Below are 20,319 nucleotides of genomic sequence, written 5' to 3'. Positions count from 1 at the left end.
GGTATGGACGGATAGCTGAGCGTTTCCTTTTTGGTTTCGTGTGTGAATACGTCAGAAAGGAGTGAGCAAGAAAGATATTCGATAAGCAAAAGAAGAGAGAAGGAAAATCGAGACTCAGCTAGCTACTCGGATCGTGAACGATAAGTCTCGAGATTCTACCTCTACTAAGAGTAGATAGAGAGTACCTTTCAGGAACACCAGCATCGTCTTGGATTCGAGATGATAGGCCGAAAAGGATAGGAGAGAGAAAGAGAGAAAGAGAGAGAGAGAGAGAGAGAGAGAGAGAGACAGGTGGATATTCGAGGCAAAGCATTTGAAAACGCCATTACTCTGGTGCGATCCATCTGCCAAGTTTCAAGGACTCGATCTCCTCTTGCTTGCTTCCTTTCCTTGGATCTGTTCAGACCGATCTACTTCTCCGTTCTAGTCTCTTCTTACGACGAGATTAACGTGTATACACGAGCGGGATATACGAGCTCAGGAAACGCAGTACGCGTCAACGAGCGTCTCAAGCGTTTTAGTACACATACCTTTTCCTTATGTACTCAATACGTTCACAAATATAGGAAGTATTTCGTTTAATTAAGATGAACCTACTCTCAATCGTAAGAAAGATGTAAATTTCTGAAATCGCTTTTTGATAAGGTTTTACGTTAATATTTCTTTACCTCGTGAAAGATAAATTACTTTCTGAATGTCGAATAACTGATCTAAATCAGTTCTTATATGAGAATGATTTCATTCTAATTAAGATAATCGTCGATTTTCAAATTACGTTTGACTATTTGAAACGACCTGAAAATTTTATTCTCATGTATATATATATATATATATATATATATATATATAAATTGGATTTTTTTTAAATCATGCAAAAATTAAAAAGTTAAATTTATTGTTAATCAAATATAGACCGGATTATGTAATCAGATGCATAATTTCTGAAATTGTGAAAAACAAATGATCCTAAAACACTACTATCCTTCCTTCCTCTCTTTATCGAATAGCTTCTATTTACCCTGCTACTTGGTGCTCTGACACAAATTATCGGAAATCGACTTTCCATGGAATAGATAGAGGATTATGTGGCGTCACGTGTTTGTTGGTCCTTGGTACTTGTGCAAATCGCAAACAGGTGCAGAACCTACAAATTTCCCATAGCTTTTATACAATCCTATCTATAAGATGTATCATTACCATTCTAATCGATTGAATTCGATGAGAAATTGCTAATTTTAAGTCGACTTGAACAATCTTCACGAGATAATTAAGATTAATTCATTTATAATTTCACTTTCTCTCTTTCTCTCTTTCTCTCTCTCTCTCTCTCTCTCTCTCTCTCTCTCTCTTTCTCTCTATATATATACAGATATATATATATCAGATATACGGATATATATATACAGATATACGAATATATTTTCTTTTTCCTTATCAGAATTAGAATCGTGCTTCTGTAGATTCACTGCGGAGGATTAGGTTATCTATACGAGATAGATTCGACGAATGGAAATTATCGGGATTTGCATGAATCTTCCTTTATCCTCCTTCGCGAACAATTAAGGTTGCAGAGAGTGGTCGAGATCGAGGAGTACAAAACAGGCATCCGCTTCGATAATTTCCTATCGTTGGGCTTTCTCTCATCGAGGGCCAATTCGAATGATCTTGGGAAGATAGTAAGAGGTAAGTCAAAGAAGTGGTAGCAACGATGGACACAAGGGGTTGGGATTCGAACGAGTGCTCGATGTGCTGGATTAAGTCGAGAGGATACCCACTAAATCAGGAGCTCAGCCAGCTATGTCTGCGGTAGCGAAGATAATAACCATTTTGCGCTTCCATAGGCTCCTCATACACACAAAGAGAGAAAGAGAAAGGGAGAGAGAGAGAGAGAGAGAGAGAGAGAGAGAGAGAGAGAAAGAAAAAAGAGAGAAAGAGGAAGGGAGAGAGAGAGAGAGAGAGAGAGAGAGAAAGTCCTGTCGTTAAAAGCGATTTTACAGCGACGAGGGTGAGAGAAGAGCCATTCAATTAACTCTGTAAAACGTAAATCGAAACGTCAAACTTCTCCTCTTTCTCTCCCTTTTTCACTCACTTTTTCTCACTCTTTTCTTGCTTCCTTCGAACAGAAACCCTCCTTCTCCTTTTCTTTTTCTTTCTCTTTTCTTGCCTCTTTCGTGGAACAGAAACCTTCTCTTTCTCTTTCTCTTTTCTTGTCTCTTTCGTGGAACAGAAACCTTCTCTCTGTCTCTCTGTCTCTCTCTCTCTCTCTCTCTTTGTCTCTCTGTCTCTCTCTCTCTCTCTCTTTCTCATCTTTTTTTAGTCACCTTTTAATCCGTGATAACACAATTACTTCGATTCCATTTCAATTTTGTATTGCATTTAATATTATAAAAGACTGCAACTATAAGCTACATTCATCGAATCAACGAAATCTAAAAGTTAATAATTACTTATGCTGATTTTGCTTAAATAACACCACGATCTACGACCGTTATTGATGATATAAAGGATAAAAGATTTTATTCATTCGTGGTTCAATAAAACCAACAAAATCTCGAAAAATTTTGTTAAAAAGAGAACAATTCGTGCGATATAGATGACAGCGAGACTTATCTTCAATTTATAGGAAGATATTTAAAAAGTGTTATTAGTAGTTCGACCAACAACCGAAGATGCATGATATAAAATAACGGAGATATAAAAGACAGGAGACAGAAAAGCAATCGCATAAGTAACAAAATAGGATTATTTTTTATTTTATTCACTATTACTTCTTATCTTATGAATATATATCCTCCTTTATATTGTCACAAATTTTATTTCTTTTGTATACTTAATTATATAAATCAATATAAAAATTGTGAGTAACAACTCGTAAAATGAGTTCTTCTTCAAAGTAGTATATTTTTATGTTATTTGCTATAGTTGAAGAGCGAGGATGAGAAGTGGGAGGCGATAGGAGAGGAACGACTAGAATATAAATCCCCCCTCCTCCAACCATCAAGAAGACATAAGAACAGTTTCGTCGGAAAAGTTTCGTGATGCATCTCTCTCTCTCTCTCTCTCTCTCTCTCTCTCTCTCTCTCTCTCTCTCTCTCTCTTTCTCTCTCTATCTATCTATCTATCTATCTATCTATCTATCTCTATCTCTCTCTCTTTCTCTTATTTCGCTTTTCTTTCCTTTTCTATTTTTCATTATACAGAAAAAAGAAAGGATGATATAACTTTGTAGAGAGAAGATTAAAATTCCAATAACAATAATCGTGACATTCTTTGAGGCGATTCGCTCAAATGCAGGAAGAAGAGAGAAACCTCGGGAAATGTCGTTTTTCTACTTGACAAATGACGGATGTCGAGACTTCCCGTCCCTTTCTTTCGCTCACTTATTCTTTCTCCATCTTTTCATCATCCTTCCCTTTATTTCGTTTTCTTTCTCTCTTTCTCTTACTCCCTCTCCCCTCATTCTCTCTCTCTCTTTCTCTCCCTCTCTCTCTCTCTCTCTCTCTCTCTCTCTTTCTCTCTCTCTGTCTGTCTATCTCTGTCTATCTTTCTCTTTTCTTCTTTCTCACGCCACCGCAAGACCCTGGTTTCCATTTGGACTGAATTGCCCGCACGAAACAAACCGCTCAATTTGCGGTCCGGCAACCGAATGAATGACTACCCATGGAATTTTAGCGAGTTTACGTATCGGCTCCATCGACCTCGTTTCTCCCCCTCTCACTCACTCCATGCTATACTTTAGGAGATCTCTCAAACGAGCTCGTTTTTCAAACTAAACCAAAAACGAACATCGAGGGATCATGTTGTTCGACCAAAAATTTGCACGCCTCCATTTTTAAACCTCTCATTTTTTTCCCCTCTCCTTTCTATGGTTACAAAATAAAAAGCAAAAAGAAAGAAAAAAAAAACGATGGCAACAGAAAAAAGAAAGCGAAGGAGAAAAAGAGAGAAAGAGAGAGAGAGAGAGAGAGAGAAAATGGTGCATGAACGTTAATGGCTTACACATACGCCGTGTATGTATTTGAATGACTTAATTGCATTACTGCTGGTAGTAAGGGTCATCCAATTTTGCGAATGCAATTTTGAGAATGCAATTTTGCGAATTCGCTTATTGTCGCGGAAAGATAGATGGACGCGTGAGAAAGATAGATACGTGGGGATAAAGAGAGAAAGAGAGAGAGAGAGAGAGAGAGAGAGAGAGAGAGAGAGAGAGAGAGGAAAGTAAAGAACGCGAAGGGAGGAAGCCGGTAAAATTTTATTGTCGTTTCTACCGCCCATGGCGAAGCCAATTTTTCTCGCGGAAAGCTTCCGCGTTCCGATAAAGAAACGCGAGCACGCTCTCCGAACGTTCTACGATCGAAAATGCTGCTTCCACCTCCCATTTATATCAATTTAAAGCTTAGCAATTTTTCTAACCTATTGAACAACCATGGTTTAAGATCTTGAAGAACAAAAGTATGAAAATAAAATAAATATTTTCTTTGGGACTTTCTAATAAAACTTTTCATTTTTACGCCCATCTACGCTCTAACTCTTATTCTTGCTCGCTCGTTCGCTCGCTCTCTCTGTCTCTCTCTCTCTCTATTTTTCTTATTTTCATTCTAGATATCTATTTCTCTCTTCGTCTCTCTTTTTACCGCTGTTCCACCATTTTTTGTCCTTAACATCTACGCGAGAGCTCTCACACGCAAGTACGTGCGCACATATCCGAGAACGTTGACGACACGTCCGCAGTTAACTCGTAGAAAAATGAAGTTTGTACGCTGCGTATTTGGTGCTGAATAAAGTTTTACGAGTCGCGAACGTGCTACTATCTGTAGTAGCGATTCTCTTGCAAACGTTGCACCGTCGTCCTACCACCTCTTGCGATGCCCCGGCCCCGATGCTGCCAATTCAATATTTATAAAACTCGAAGAGCGCGATTTTATCGCTCACAATTGTACACGTCGAACATAAATATATATATATATATATATATATATATATATATATATATATATATATAAATTATGCACGTATGTGCAAATATAGGAGGATGAAAAGTGTAAAGGTGAACGTAGAAATGGCAGATATGTCCTTTGAGTATTCAAGGCGAAAGTTATAAAGGGAAAAGAGAGAAATCCACTTTATTCAAAATTAATAGAAATAAATTAAATTACTCTTTCCCTCCTTCCCTAACTCCCCCCTCTCTCTCTCTCACTCCCTCCCTTTTTTTTCTTTCTCTATCTATCTCTTTCTCATTCTCTTTTGCATTCAATGAAATTCACGTATAATATACGTTCATATATTTTATATTTTAAGAGAATTGTCAAAGGCATACCGGTAACCTAAATCGTTCGTCATAAGCTTTGTTCTTACTAATAAATATATAAAGTAAATGAGGAATTATAATAACATATTAACCGTATATTTTTTTAATTAAATTTTCTTTGCATGCGTCACAAATATTTTTGAAAGGAAAAAGAAAAATTCGTCTTATGTTGTTTAAAGCGTTTTTCTTTTTTTTTTTTTTAACTGACTCAACACAAGTTATATTCGTTCCTGAAAAAAAAAAGATTATACGTTTCGCTTGCAACCCAACAATGGTAAAAGGTTTACACTATAGGAATATCTACGACACGAGATCGAAAGTTCAATAAAGTTAGTAAAGTGGCCATATAATCTTCCGACTTCTAAGCTATGTTGGATGATTGATTTCGACGTACGATTTATCAAATTTTATAGTGAAATCTTATTTTTAAGATCATATCTTATTATTTAATTATAAAAAAAATGAATTCTTTGTTTAAATGAATTTGAATTCCCTTAAAGGGATTATGCTAATACAAACTTTTTCGATGGCGTGTCACTTTGATAAGATCATAACATCAATAAATATTCCATCGGTCTTTCAATGTCCATTAAACGATCTAATAAAAATTTGTTACTAAACGAAAAATATAATATAATATAAAATGTCTGATCAAAATCATACGATTTTGACAGCTCTCATCTACACATTGTATAATTTAGTCTAATATTCGTATTCGCGTAATATCATGCGAATGATGGTTAAATTAATGGATAATTTAAGTACTTAGATATTTAGGTATCTTATTGATCTGTATAATCATTTAAAAATAGTTACCTATTAAACTTCACTTCTGATCGAACATTAATTTAATAAAAACTTATAGACGGATAACCTTTAAAGTTCGCTAACTAAATCGAAATCGAAGAATAGAGAAAAGCGAGTTAAAGGTTATAATAAAACGGCAATCCTTGTTTTATCGTAGGAATTCGTGTATCGGATCTTTCGTAGAAACGAAAAATACGATCTGCCCTTCCAGGAATCCTTTCTCTCTTTTTTTTTTTTTCGTGAGCTACCACCGAGATTCCCATGGTAGGCAGCAGCTTTAAAGCTTCGGATTTCAAGGAATGCCCACGAGTACGCGTTCGCACGTTATCCCGTACATCGATCTCACTCGATTTCTTTTCTTTATTTTCTTTTCTTCCTCTTCTCTTCTCTTCTCTTTACTTTTCCGATTCTCTATCTCTCTTCTTTTTGGAATGTAATCGAAACAAGGTCGAAACGGGACATCGCTGTTTATTTGTGATCTCTTGTAATACTAACGTGGATTCACGAAATGTGATTCACGTTGTGGGTAGAAAATTTAAAGAAAAAAAGAAAAAAAAAAAGAAAGAAAAAAAAGAAAAGAAAAAAGAGAGAGAAAAATAAAAACACGATGTTATTTCAATATTTACATATACCAAATAGGTTCTTGATATATATATATATATATATGTGTGTGTGTGTGTGTGCGTGTATATATATATAAAAAAAGACACGCGAAAAATATGAGAAATCGTCATTTTTAAGGGGATCATATACTCAAGGGACACCCGATATATTATATATACCACGTGTATATCAGCGAAGGTTAAAGGCCGAAACACGTAAGTCTCTACTGTACAACTACAATTTAATAACGAGAACGAAGCGCAATCGATCCGTACACAACCCCTACATTAGACTTACCGAGTGCGAACTCCGAGTTTCGACCGAGTTTTAAGTTGTTAAAAGCAAAATTATTAATCGTAAAGCACATTATATTTCTCCCCTGATTACAAATTATCTATACATAATTTCTATCCCGCAAAACTGCCAAAGCCCTTATGAATAAATCAAACGTTTCTGTAAAACATTGTAACTTTGAAAGAGACCTTTGTAAATTCCCAATAAAATAAAATTCAAGAGCGAAAAACGATTTATCGGAATCATATTTAACTGTGTTTTATTGTACAATTATATTCGATTGAACTCGCCTATATAAAAAAAAAATGTGCGTGTGCGTGTGCTTGAGCATGTGCATGTGTACATATATATAGGTATATAAAATGTTATAAAGAAAAAGAAAGAATAGAAAAAAGAAACAATAAAAACAAAATTAAATTAAATAAAAAAAGTAGTAAAAAGAAGAAGAAAAAAATAAAAAAGAAGAAAGAAATAAAAAAAAAATAAAAAAGAAATAAAAATCCACACTGCCAATTAGGAACATAATCGAAGCACATACGAATGTACCTGCTTTTCAGTGCTAACTCTCAAAGTCTTTCACGAAAAGCAAAGCGACTATTCATCAAGGAATTGCACATGTGCGCCGCTAGTCGGTTAAGTACGGTTAATCATCCAGCAAACAAGGAAATAAGAGCGAAACCCTCGCGGAGCCTGACTGATGGAACGATGGTGAGCCACGATTGGCTGACGGATGATCGCATTAAAACGAGAACGACACAAGTGTATGCATGTATTGGTGTATAGATGTATGTAGGTATGTATATGCACGTGTGCATGTGCACGCGTGAACAAGCGCATGCCCTCCGCGTGACTGCAGTTGCATCGAAGGGCTAAGTTGGAGAGACAGAGATAGAAATAGAGAGAAAGAGTGAGAGAGAGGGAGAGAGAGAGAGAGAGAGAGAGGGAGAGGGAGAAGGAGAAGAGTACTGACACCTGTCGCAGTACTGCCAGGAACCGTCGACTCGAGTTATCGCAGCGAGCAATGGGATCCTTAATGCTTCTCGACTCTGATGATGAGAAGGATATCTATCTCTATCTCTCTATCTCTCTCTCTCTCTCTCTCTCTCTCTCTCTCTCTCTCTCTCTCTATCTATCTATCTATCTATCTATCTATCTATCTCTATCTCTCTACTGAATATACGAATGAATATGAGTTGTAAAAAATATTCAAACGAACGAATTTTAACGCCACGTCCTTTGTATCCTTTATGTAGTTGAATAATAAATTATAAGTGCGCCGAATTAAAAGCTTATGGTTATTTTTCGTTTCTTCTTTTTCCTTTTTTGTTTTCGTCACATTCGCATCAACTTATCCCTATGCATACACACACACACTACTACTATTATTATTACTACTACTACTACTACTATTGCTACTACTACTACTACTACTACTACTACTACTACTACTACTACTACTACTACTACTACTACTGTTACTACTACTACTACTATTACTATTACTACTATTATTATTATTACTATCATTATATTGTCGCTATTAGATATATTATATCTTTTTTATTGTATCGAAAATAAGAGTCTGTTCAGAGGATACAGCAGTTTCTAAATATTAAGGTAAGAGAGTTGTTGACCTTCTGTTGATGTTGTGTTGATAGTTATGTCTGTTTATTTTTACGGAGAAGCCAGAGAGACAAAACATGACGTCGCAAGCGTGGAAGAAATATTTTCCAATTGAAAAATGTATAGAATGTTGTTAATATTTAGTAATAAATCCTGTTATTGCCTGAATTCTTGTACATGCAACATTATTATTATTATTGTTATTGTTAGATATTGTTATACATTATATAAAAAGCTTGATATGTCTTCCAAGCTTAAAAAACATTTGAAGAATCTAATTGAAACTGATAATAAATTAAATTATTGCTGAGTTCTTTTGAGAAACTTTTAATGATATTGAAATAACAGTAGATATAAATATGCGTTATTTATGTTTCATTAATGTTAAGAAAATTTAATTAATGATAAGTCGTTGTTGAAACGACTATGAACAATTTACAAAAGAAAATTCATGGAAAGCTTGTTAATTTCGCGAATCCATCTTTGCTCGTTTATAATCTTCTTTCTCTATTTTTTCTTTTTCTTTCTTTTTTTCTCTCTCTCTTTTTTTTTTTTATATCCTACCCCAGCAAGTTTCATTTCCCCGTACAGGTCTATCTCCATCGGTTCCTCCTCTTTGACCCTTTATTGCGGCATATATCAGCTGGAGGACACGAAGATTCGGCCGTAATCGGCACGTGCGCCTCGTAAATTGCTTCGAATACCTTCCGTCAGACAGCGTCAAATAAAAGATCGAGCTCTTTGCGATTACCGTAAAAAGAGTGCAGAATCGATCTTTGTCTACGAGGAAACAATTTTTCTTCTTTTTCTTTCTCTCTCTCTCTCTCTCTCTCTCTCTCTCTCTTTCTCTCTCTCTCTTTCTCTCTCTCTTAAAATAATGAATGACGAAGAGTAATTACTCGCGTAATTACTTATTCTTCGAGAATTTTTTTTCGGGAGATCAAACAAAAGTATCAAAGAGAGAGAGAAAAAGAGAAAAGAAAGAGAGCTTGTTTCTTTAGAGGATGAAAAAATAATATATATATATATATATATATATATATATATATATATATATATATATATATATATATGAGAAAGGAGTTTATGATCGTTTCTATTTAAAGTAATCGCAATCTTATCGATTTGTTTGAAGTTTCATAGAAGACAATCCTCTTAATCGAAGTCCAATCAAGAATCGGATGATTCCACCGAACGGTGGACAAAGTGTACGATAAAAATCGATACGATAAACCGACAAAGCGGAGAAAGGAATTTACGACACGTCAAGCTTCTCCGAACAATTCCCGAAGCGAGTTGGCGAGTTAGCTAGCGAGCTAGCGGCGAACTAGCGAAAAAGCAGGCAGGCAGGCAGGCAGGCAAGCAAGCAAGCAAACTATCGATCGATAGTCCTCGCGCGTATCGCGAGAGTTGAGCCAAGCGAACGCGCCATTGGAGCGGATCGTTTCCAATAGAGGTAGAGTATGGGGAGTCAGTGGCATATCAGAAGCTTTGTCAAATTTAAAGCCACGTCCCAATGGGAAATCGAAGCTCAACGAAGGAAAGAAAAGAAAGCGATCAGTCGACCGGTACGAAAGGAGTTGCATGCTTCCCAATTTTGAATGTTTATATGTCGAATGAATACGGTACTTCGGTACGTGTACTTTGATTTGTAGAAAAAATAAAAAAAAAATTAAGAAAGAAAGATGTAAAAAAAAGAAAAAAAAAGAAAGAAACGAAAAACAAAAAAAAGAAAGAGAGAAAGGAAAATCTTTCGATTCGATCAGGTAGTACATCACATTGATGTTTAACTATAAATAGAATGGATACAGATTGAAACGATATTTAAATTTCGATGTGAAACGTGAACGTGTCTCTGATAAATTTAGAAATATAATATCGTTTGTCAACTCTTCTATTGTTGTTGTCGAAAATTCATCGTGCTAAAAAAAAAAAAGAAAAAAGAAATATATATATATATATATATATATATATATATATATATATATATATATATATATATATTGATATATATTTTACAGAAAAAATATCACGACAAAAATAAAGTAGATAATTAACGCAAAGGTGATTTGAATACGAGTTACATTACATGCTTTCCTCCTTTTTTTTTTCGATAAAAGAAAAAAATGTTGATTCGATTAAATATACATATCCATAAATACTCTACTTTCTCTTACCTATTATATCGCACTCGTACATAGAAGACGTACGGAAGTAACGAAACCGCCACGAATATTCTCGCACGCAAGAACACCTTATCGAATGAAAGCTTGTGCGAGAGTGATAAGAAAAAAAAAAAAGAAAAAAGCGGTCAAAGCTTTTCGTCGAACAAGAGACCTTTTCGAGACCATGCAGCACCGTTCATTTCAGTTCTCTAAAATCGATGTATTCGTGAGAGTTAGAGAAAGCGAGAAAGAGAAAGAAAGAAAGAGAGCGAGAGAGAGAAAGAAAGAAAGAGAGCAAGAGAGAGAGAGAGAGAAAGAAAGAAAACAAAGAAAAAAAGTACATGACCGAAAACGTGGTAGCATTGTAGTACAATGGAAACGGAATATGCTCGCGGATTTTCGTGAAAAAACAGGAGTGCAGCTTCGATACGCGAAAACTGAAGAGGCGTATAGGTCCCTTGTAAACTCGAATTTACGTTGGCATCGTTAAACTTTTCCTTCTTTTTCACCACTTGCAAATTTCCCTGCTTATTTCTCTCTCTCTCTCTCTCTCTCTCTCTCTCTCTCTCTCTCTCTCTCTCTCTCTCTCTCTCTCCCTACATCTATCTATCTATCTCTTTCTATTTCTTCTCCGATATTCTTAACTACTACAGTACGGCTTAACTTCGATCGTGGATTAGGCCGGTCAATAAATCGTTCACCTCTCTCTCTCTCTCTCTCTCTCTCTCTTTTCCTTCGATAAGCACAAATCGCAAAGGAGTACGGTTGCACTGCTACGAAGTTCCTAAGTTTTATTAATCGTTTCTTCCGAGAAGAAACCGGTTTTGCATCCGTTCGATAGCGTGACCGTAAGCCTGCCTATGTTCTTTACTTTTCTTTTTTTTTTCATTTTCTTTCTTCTTTTTTTCTTTATTTTTATTTTTATTTTTTTTGTATTATTTTTTTTTTTTTTGTTTTTTTTTCCTTCTCTCTTTCTTCGGTATTTCGGTCCTTCAGTGAACAACTGCACATTGCGAAAGAGCTTCGAGACCACATTCGTGAAAGAACCGACACGAAATTGGGAATCGATAATAGAAAATATTATAGGCGATTTTCCTCAAGGAGGAAATCTATTTTTAAAATATAATTTTCTTTACGATTACGATGCGCCATGTCGGAATAATATCGATCGTTCAAAAAAAAAAAAAGAAGAAAAAAAAATACATCCATTTGAAATCCGTTTAATCGCACATGATATATATATATATATATATATATACCGATCAATGATAACAATCTTATCGGTATATAATAATCAACGATTATCATAGTTATGCAATTAATAAGAAAACGAAGAAAATATATAAATAAATAAATTATTCTTATATCCTTTGTAAAACTCGTAAAAATGATCATTCTTAAAATATCTATGACTGAGTCAATCGTAACCTTTCCGCTTCTTTATGCTGTGTGAAAGGACGACCCTCTCGCATTTCCCGATCACCTTGGATGTCAGTGCATCTTAGGTACTTACTTGCGCATTTATCTGCATCTTACGACATCGAAGAAAAAAAAAACTAATCAATTTCTCGTCGAAACACAGAGTAATGAAGAATACATTCGCTTATAAATATCTCTCTCTTTCTCTCTTTCTCTTTCTCTTTCTCTCTCTCTCTCTTTCTCTTTCTCTTTCTCTCTCTCTCTCTTTCTCTCTCTCTTTCACGTTTTCAATGCTCAAACTTTATTTATCTTTTGTCCTTTTTTCTTTCTACATGTCCTTTCACGAATATAAACGAACTCGAGTAATAAAAAAAAAAAAAAAAAAAAATAAAGAAAATAAGAAAAATATAAAACAAAAATATATAAAGAGAAAAAAAAAGAAATAGAAATAAGAATCTTTATGGCTCTCGAAGAGGATTCCTCCGGAATGGAAAAATCTCTCGTTCTTTCTCTTTTTTTTTCTCGTTGCGCGTCAACGTCATACGTCCAAGCCATTCTCCGCAGATTCTCTCTGCCATCCTCTCTACCCCTCGCCCCGCTTCAACCTGACCCTTCCTCTTACTCCCAGCAAACTCTTCTCTCACACACTCGTCGTCCTTCGTCTTTGCGACCATCGACGGCAGGCGGTCCTTCTCAACAAAAATTCTCCTATAAAATGTAGTACCACCTATCCAACCGTCCTCCTTCTTTTCCTCTTGCTTTTCCTCCTTCACCAAAAGGGTTGAGCTATGGGGTGGGACACTTTACGAGCAGCGATTTATCGGTCAGGATACCCTCTCTTCTTTTCGTCCCTCTCTATCTACTCAACCTCCTTCCTCCACCATCACCACCATCTCTCTCATCCTCTTCCACCTCCTCCTCCTCCTCCTCCTCCTTCTCCTCCTCTTCTTCCTCCTTCTCCCATCACCCATCTTCTACCGTTTCTCGCGAACAGTCCATAAATTGCAGCTATGTACTCGAAGAAAAAGAGTAAATGGGCAGAAAAGTAAGAGAAAGAAGGAAAAGATAAAAAGAGAGAGAGAGAGAGAGAAAGAGATAAATAAGAGCGAAGAAAAAACGAAGAGAAAAAAGAAGAAGAAAAAAAAATCGTAGAAGAAGGCACAAACGTCTGTTGGAAAAACAACGTCGGATGGAAGGAGCTCCATTTTTTAAATAGACGTAGAATCTTCGAAGGACTCGTCGAATGCATCGAAGCAATAAACGCGCATTCCTCTTCTGTCATTCGCAGCATCTATTGTGCGAATGTGGGCACTGTCGTAAAAATATGAAGTAAACGTGAATCCATTCGAGCGTGCTAAACCGTAAAATCTTATTTTTCGCTAGTTCTTTGAATTTCATACGAGTATTCGACACCGAGAGAATCTTTTGATGGCCAGTGAAAAATATCAATAAAAATCCTATAATCGATCGATTTTAATATCCTTTTTATTGATTGCGCTTCAAAATCAAATACATCGATTGTTATTAATACGATCACTTAAATGTACTAATAAATAAATAAATAAATAAATAAATAAATTTATTTCAAGTATGTCTAATCAATTTTTACGACGTCCTTAGTCGTAAAAATAACTTTAACGTTTTACTACAAGCAAACGATATGTGAATCGATAGCTATTTATTCAATTTTCTTGATTATCGTTTTTCTATTTAATATTTCTGAGGAAAAATATGAACTCTTATCTATCTTATAAAATCTTACAAGATTACGTATGAATTCATAATAAATAAGTACTTATTGAATAAATCTGATCGATTGTTTCTCATCGCATCGATACTATATTGCATTTCGAAAGAAATATTTAATATAATAATATAGATATCTGACCTGTATTATCGTTTGTTCATTTTATCCAGTGCACTTATGTATCTCGTGTCATGTTCGTTTAATAAAATGGATACGAGCGTCGCAAAGCCAAATCCGTTTTTCTAAAACTGTAAACAAAGGTAAAATTTAATTAGATCAAATTTTACATTTTAAAGAAAATAATGTATCAACGTAAGAGTCATAAAGTAACGATTGTTTACTTATTTTTTATAACTCTTTAACCTATATCAAGATTATTTATCTTAATAACCGATCTACCGAGATAAACATTTTCTACTTCTTTTTGATACGTAGACTCGACACGTTTGCGAGGTAACGTAAACTTGGAAAAAGATCAAGTTCACCTTAGAATCCGTGAGAATAAACGGCAAACGTATAGACGACACCGTTAGGTCTTTAAATAGCTCATTCGTTTGAGCACTCACGTATTTCTATCCGTTGAGAGTTTTATCGAAACAAAACTCGTGCATTTTTTGATTTAATAAAGAAAAATAATAAAGAAATCTAATAAAGAAAAATATTTATTACCAAGATAATATCGTAATATTAAATGAAATGAAACTTTCATAACATGAAAATATTAAAAAAATATATATATATGTATATATATTTATATCTATATATACTTTAGCGAAGTAGCGATATTTACGAGAAGAAAAAGTCGCATTGTCATGTCAGCAATTTGCAAGAATCTGTTTAGGGTTCAGATACTTTTCAGTAACGGAGATTTCACGCGCATTATATTACTTATACGACGATTATGCAAATGGAACAGCTCATGGACGAATATGAAAAATGTATTTTCTTCGTGATATCATTGCTATGCGCTAGAAGAGGAGATTCCAGATGCTCTTATATTCTGTGATATCGTTAAATATTTACCTATCGTTTCGAACATAGATGGGACATGATAAGGATAAAAAAAGGAAGATAGAGAGAGAGAGAAAGAAACAGGAAGAAGCATTAAGAGACCAAAAGAATTACAAAATTGTTTGGATATTCAGTTGAGCTCGTATTTCGTTATTTCTATCTCTTTCTTAAACGAGCAACGCCGATATTTCTCGACTTCTGCAATCTTATAGTAAAATAATATCACGAAGTGCAGTAAAAATAAGATAACTGTGTATTGTGTATCGCGATAAAATATATAGAATGTCCCTTTTAAACTCGAATATCTATTGGATCGAATAAAATATAAAAATGTAGAAAGTTATATCGTTTCAAAAAGAGTTTATATATATATATATATATATATATATATATATATATATATAATAGCTCATAAAATATAAAATTTTGAGAATATCATTTTTTTGATCTACAAATAATCTTAAGCGAAAAAATCATATTTAAATTGTAAAAATCTAGAAGTAAAGCTTATGCATTTTAATTGTAATACGTGAAGAGTTTAATCCAAGATACTCAATTAGGTGTTCCAGTCATAAACCTAAGTTTATATATATATATATATATATATATATATATATATATATACACATACATACATACATAATACAAAGTTTTTTCCATTTGGGTATCTTTATCGATCACTCCATCGTTTCCTTTCATATTTAATGTTGTATCAATCGACAACATTTTTCTGACGGCACATATCGACTGGAAAGAAATAAAAAGTTCACAGAAGTGAAAATAAAAAGGAACGAACTTCCAATTTCCACGTGAACATCGATGTCGAAATTCAAGAGATCAGTTTATCCTGAAAATGAATCTATCGAAAAAATAAACTCAAACGGACAACGCAACTATCGGAATCTTCCATTCAAACCTCCGCCGTACCCATTCGAATTAAACCAGCTCAATTTCAGCAAACGAAATAGCAAACGTTGAAAATTATTTACAAAAAAGAAAAGGAAAGAAAAACACACACACACAAGAAAAAAAAAAAGAAAACGAACGAAAGCCATTCAAAGCAATATATATGTAGCCCATTTTCGTATATCTTTAAAAATACTACTCGTTCATCTTTTGTCTTAGTTAAAATATATTTCTCGGATCAATGCGTTACGATAATCTCATCGATTTCCGTTTAGTACAAGTACATGTACTTTTAATTTCGTGGACTCGAAATTCTTCCACGGTCCGTTTCGTTTTTAATTAAGTCGGATACATTCTACGTGCTCCTCCTCTCTTCATTGAACCGCCTCCGTTAATTAGAACGTAACCGACACGCGATACGGTTATTTAAAAGGGCGCGTACTTTTAAAGCAATATTCCTTTCAATCTTTTATTTCTCTTCGTTCCATTTTATTTTCGTAAAATATTCATACTTAACCACATGTCCTTATCTATTTGATAAAGACATAAAGAATCATAAGATTTCGGAAAGTAAAGACACAATGAGAGAGAGAGAGAGAGAGAGAGAGAGAGAGAGTGAGAGATAGAAAGGAGGAGGGTGGGACAAGCGTCGTTACGTCGATAGAAACAAAGATTAAGCGATTCGGATCGCCGAGAGACATTTGGTACGCTCGTTTAACGAAGAATTTATTCGATCGCAGTACTAAATTGGTCATTCGGTTAAATCGATCGGCACACCGTCGCCACCGAATCATCGTTCGATTCTATCCAGAGATAGGAACTTCGGTATTTATATCCTCCTCGGCAATTTCGATCAGTCTGTGTGAGAGATGGTATTTTATTTCGAATGTACAATTAAACCTAGTCTCTCTCTCTCTCTCTCTCTCTCTCTCTCTCTCTCTCTCCCCCTTCCTTTTCTCTTTCACTCACTCACTCTCTTTCTATATATTTATCTATCTATCCAATCGTTCGAATACACAAGATCATTTTTCCATTTTGTTATTTCACGCTTTAGCAATTGTATCAATGAAAGATAAAAAAAAAAGAACTAAGAAAAATCCATTTAAATTAATTTACCTACTGCTGAAAAATACTTGTTATAAAATATTCGATATATATAAATAGAAAGATAGAAAGAAAAATTTTTCATTTCTAAAAATCCTTCGATAGGGATGAGTAAGTAACGAAGGTCCATCGAATGGCGGAAAAGTTATTTTCGATAGGGTAATGAATCATTGAGAAAGAAAATAGGAAGGTGTGTAAAGGAGAGGAAAAAGGGTTGAGGTGGATAGAGCTTGGATCTTCGAATGTGAGATTGAGACAGCGGAAACGGAAACCATTAATGGCGGAACGACGCAGTAGAAGGAGGAAAAGGGTTTGCGTAAAGTGGATGGAGAAGGAAGAGAGGTAAGAGAAAGAAGGGAATAAGGGGAGAGGGGAAGTGGAAAGTAGAGAGAGAAAGAGAGGTAGAAATATATATGGTGAGAAGGAGAAAGGATAAAGCGATGAAAGAGGAGGAAGAGGATTCCGAACAATGCCATTGTGAATTCGTAACCACACTTTCTGCCTTTCCTTTCTACTGGGTGTCTACCTTTACGAACTTCTATCTCTTTCTATCTACCTATCTATCTATTACTCTATCTTTCTTTTTCCCCCTCGTCACCTTTACATAGTCCCTTCCTTGTCCACGAATCTGCCGCGGAGATCCGAATACTCACTGGAAAAGCTCCGCTTTCGTGTGTCAACTTCTACGTATTTACCGTTTTTAATCCAAGTCGAGTGGATTCTCGACCGTCTCTTTTTCCCCTTTTACCCTTTGCAACTTACCAATCCTCTTTCTTCTTCCTCTTACTCCTTTTACTCCTCCACTGCTCCTTCCTCTCACCCCCTTCTCTTCTTATCTCTTATAGGAATTCAAAATTCAATGGGAATTCTTTCATACGTCGATTTTCAACTCGACATTATACTTTTAGTTTGGAAAAAAAATCTATGTGATCAAGTTCCGTTCAAATAAATATGCGATCTCCTTTATATCCAAAAATAACGAGAATAATTTACGTTTAAGCATGTTGAATAAAAAAAAAAAGAAAAAGAAAAAAGAAAAGAAAAAATAACACACAGACAAGTATCAAATTAAGCCGAGTTTATCTTAAATAATTGACCGATTAAAGGCTACTCCTATCTTTCTTATAGCGCTATGTTCGAACATTGGATCGATCTTAGAGACAATGCTTCTTCGCCATTACGTAATTATTTATCTCAAAAGTGGGTTTACCTCGTCGTTATATACCAGCAATCCTATTGTCTCGCGATTGTCTTGGTGGAAATGTACGTGAGCCAACGGAGAAAAAGATAAGATGACTCCGAAGGTTGCTAAAAAAAAGAGTAGACACGGCGATGCAATCTCGATGGTAATTGTCCGAGAAAAGTCATTAATCCCGAAAAAAGCCTCACGATCGTTCCAACAACACGGGCTCGCTGCCAATTCAACTCTTGTAAGGAAATGAGGACTGCTTGAAACGTCTCGTAGAAATTTAAATTTAAACCGTGCACAGGGAAATTCGTAATTACGCGTCTAATAACTACCTTGACTAATAATGATCAAACGTGATTTTTTTAACGGATGATGAGAGTACAAACATTTGCCGTTATACTCGCCTATAATAGCTTAGTATTGGTGAGAAGAAAACGAAAATGAAAGAACGAATGAACGAATAGATGGATGGATGGATGGATGGATGGATGGATGGATGGATGGAAGCTTTTGATGGATGACCTGCGAAAGTTAGGTAGACTTATTTTATGAAATAACTTGACGAATTTTTACTTCACCAAATAAAAAAGTTAACATCGAACAGTTTGGAAAATAATTACCAAATAGAGAAACCGGATGTACTTTCGCAATTGTTCAAGGACACGCATATATAATATGCTATTACATTAATGCTCTTATCTAGTTAGACCGAACGGAAGAAACTTAACAGTAAACTGATAAAACAAAACCACAAATGTCGTGCAAATTAAGATGTTTACTATCAAATAAGATAAAGCGTATATATGTACGTGTGCATACCTATATACGTCATATTAAATACATTTGATTTAATTCCTCTATTTTCGCAATGACTTCCGATTTTAATAAATGTTCTTTTTATTGAACGCAGTAGCAGTTTATTGTTCGTAAAATCTCATAGCTTTGTAGCCAATGGTCTGTATATAGTAAATAATAGTAGTAATAATAGTAATAGTACGGTATTGCTGTCTTCAATTAATTATCCATCAAAAGTGATTCTCTAATGGTCTTATCGTTATTTTCATTTTGACTTTTACCGACTCATTCGATACTATTGTATGATAAAGTCTGTAACACGATACATTGGCATGGTTATATTGCAAATATCATTTTAAAAATCCCTCCGCGTAATACGTATGTAAAATTGTATACTGTAACGAACAAGATTAATCATCGTGTAATAGGAAGTTGATAGCACGTATTCAGAGAGAGAGAGAGAAAGAGAGAGAGAGAGAGAGAGAGAGAGAAAGAGAGAGAGAGAGAAACATTTCCACGAATACTGGCTTTCATAAAACGAACGAAGAATTATGCCTCTAAAAAAATCATTTTTATTAGCAATCCTAGCTTTTTCAAAATAATTTACACCTTAAATTGATATCAAAACTAGTACGATGTTACAAAATAATAATAATAATAATAATGATTATGATAATGATGATGATAATGATGATGATGATGATGATGATGATGACGATCGTACGATTAATTAAAGTTGGACAACATCGATTTTTTAACCGATGTTACAGAGATGCAAAATTCCCACATGATTTCGTAGAATAAAGAAAAATGTATGCCGCGATGATGAAATAATCGAGTCTCGCATCTGACATCCTTTGTTTCTTATATAATATGTATATATAGCTACATACGTGTAACTTCTTTTTAATATTTATTTATATGTTTTTTAAATTAAAAAAAATGATTATTAATATATGTTATAGTGATGAACGAATTTTTTTAAACGTTTTACGACGCGATATTTCTTCCTCGTTCGTTATAGCAAAGATCAAATGGTCTCTCTTTTCTTCTTTTTTTCTTTTTTTTTTTTTTTTTTTGAATTTAATACATTGTAAAAACTTTCTATTCTTACGAGGAAACAAGTTACGATTATTAACACTATATCGTTATTATGTCGAGATTTTTTTATGGCTCATTTTATATCATACTTGCTTCCTCACGTAGCTATATAACGTAGCGATTATTATTATATGGAGAAAGTTATCCGCGCGTAATAAGGAAATAAGCCATGAATTATCTGATAATTTAATTACTATCCTCGATGTAATACAATTTTTGATAACAGTTTAATGATAATCGGACGAAG

The 20,319-nt window shown here is 34.5% G+C and overlaps 1 protein-coding gene across 7 annotated transcripts in view; it reads right to left on the bottom strand.

Moving 5' to 3' along the window:
- Positions 1–20,319, bottom strand: part of LOC124426743 (putative polypeptide N-acetylgalactosaminyltransferase 9) — a 174,126-nt gene that overhangs the window by 136,665 nt on the left and 17,142 nt on the right. For 6 of the 7 annotated variants that reach the window (XM_046968804.1, XM_046968815.1, XM_046968807.1 and 3 more), the window contains one exon: positions 14,108–14,214. The exons of the other annotated variant lie outside the window; for it this stretch is intronic. The gene's annotated coding sequence lies outside the window, so the exon portion shown is untranslated. The remainder of the gene's footprint in view (positions 1–14,107; positions 14,215–20,319) is intronic. 7 annotated transcript variants of the gene reach the window in all.

This window comes from Vespa crabro, chromosome 9 (assembly GCF_910589235.1).
Source record: "Vespa crabro chromosome 9, iyVesCrab1.2, whole genome shotgun sequence".
NCBI lineage: Eukaryota > Metazoa > Arthropoda > Insecta > Hymenoptera > Vespidae > Vespa > Vespa crabro.
The sequence above is the reverse complement of the archived record's forward strand: the minus strand, read 5'-3'. Positions and strand labels throughout refer to the sequence as shown.